Source organism: Synchiropus splendidus, chromosome 8 (assembly GCF_027744825.2).
Source record: "Synchiropus splendidus isolate RoL2022-P1 chromosome 8, RoL_Sspl_1.0, whole genome shotgun sequence".
In the NCBI taxonomy this organism is placed as follows: Eukaryota; Metazoa; Chordata; class Actinopteri; order Syngnathiformes; family Callionymidae; genus Synchiropus; species Synchiropus splendidus.
This window is the reverse complement of record NC_071341.1, coordinates 24,437,063-24,439,175: the sequence shown is the minus strand read 5'-3', so window position 1 is coordinate 24,439,175 and position 2,113 is coordinate 24,437,063.

Genomic DNA, 2,113 nt, shown 5'->3' with positions numbered 1-2,113 from the left:
TGCACAGAAGCGCACATTCAGAGCTGGACACGCACCGGGCACCTCTTCACTTCTGGAGAGACGTCACTCACTCGGCAACCCCTCCCACATGCAGCGGCCACACACATAGAGGAACAGCCACCTGCAGCAGACACTCTACATTCACTCCTACAAAAGACTATGTTAAGGATCGGAACGCATTAGTTCTTTTTCCATTCATTGTAATGGGGAAAATCGATTCAGATTTTGAACAATTGGCTTCTCGAATGGCCGTCTGGAACGGATTGTGGTGGAGGACCGAGGTCCCACTGTATTAGCCAGGTCGCTGTCTGAGCCGCCGGGTACAGACTTGCTGATGATTTGACTCCATTACTCCTCCACACTGGTGATGAAGGTGGCAGAAGAGGAAGACGGACGCGGTAAGGTCGGCCAGGCCGAGTGTAGAAGTGCCCGGGTGGCATCTGAGGGGAAATCCTTCAAAGACACTGCTCCTAATGTGCTGCAGACCATGAGCAGATCCTATCGTGTCTTTCTAAATGTACATTCCTTTTAATACTGCAGGTTAAAAACCATCAATCATGTTCCGTACCTTGGCTCCGTCCGAGGAATGTGACTTTATCAGCAGGCCGGCGTGTGCTAGTGCATCATCTGCGTCGGCCGCTGCTCTGATTGTTACCTGCACTGAAGTAAGAGGTGTGGGCTTCGTTGTTGCTTCCCAACACTGCGGCGAATCCTACGGCGGCTGTCGCCATCACGCCAATGATGCTACCCAGGATTATCCATTGGTTTGTTGGCCTCCAAGAGCAGCTGTCACATCTCTTTGAACATGCACGCTCCGTCGAAGGACTGTCATGTAGGAGATCAGCACTTTTCCTTCCATATTTCCGTCAGTAACTGGGCAGATATGCATGAAGCCTCGTCATCAAACCCATGAAACACTGGAGGTGTGCAAAAATATTTTGTGGTTATGGCACTCCTTATCAAGTGTTGCATTACCGGGCCTGCCCAAGTATTTGACTGGCTCTGCTGAACAGGAAGTGATGCAATGGCCCAGTGGTATTGAAATGCTTTTCTGCGTGGGCGATCGGGCCAAATGGAGAAATGGTTTTTCTCGTCGGGTTTGGTGTAATTTGTCTGTGTGGGCCTCGGAGCCTGGAGACATGAATTCACTTCCTGCCAGAAGGATCATTTTACCAACAGAAGCCTTTACTTTACAACAAAGAGACGAGAGATGCATTAAAGACGTGTACTAGGATGGTGTATACGAAGCTTCATGAAACACTGTCCACATTTTACATTCCACTGCCCTCTAGATGGCACTCTCTGCACCAAAGTAGTTCCATTTTCAATGACAGCTCCTGAGCTGAAAATAAGGGCACTGTTTCGTGAAGCCTCGAAGCCTCTTCTCCAGGCCCTCCAAGTGCAACCGTGGCGCACCATTATGACAAAGCGTTTTATCACAATCAGTCCGTAATTTGAGGAGTTGCGGTTGTTTCGCGACGTCTCAAACCACAAACTTGCCTTGCTCCGGACAACAGAAGCGGATATGTTCATGCGTAAAGTAGCTTGCTTTAAAGACCTGTTTTTCTTCAGAGGTGACCGATATTTTCTGACCGCTCGCAAACTGTCCACCAAAGGTGCAATCCACTACCTGGTTGGGAAAGTTTGGCTCCTGGAGTGTCACTACACAGCATGTAACGTTGAAGAGGGCCAGAATGCCAGTTTCACTACAAGAACACCTATCGCAGATGTGAGGAGCCGTGTCGAAGGTGTGTGGCATTGGGAATCTCCTCAGAGAGACGGTTGAAATATTCAGGAGAAGTTTGGGTTCTACACACAGGAAGGATGCGACCAGAAGAAGAGGGACGTCTTTGATGAGGACGCCACAGTGGTGACCAATTCCTAAGAGGACGATTGATTGTCTTTTGGACTCTGGAGCATATGGACAAAACAAAGCACTGCTGTGCTGCTACGAGGATGATGTATGCGTGGAACAGAACAGAGTCAATAAGACAGGTTTTCATCATCCGGACAGCAAATGTTTATTTGAACTGTTAGCGCTCCACAACGCGTCCAAACATGACGTCAACATGACAAATACATTCAGTTTACTTTCAAACAGTATCAGATGGAG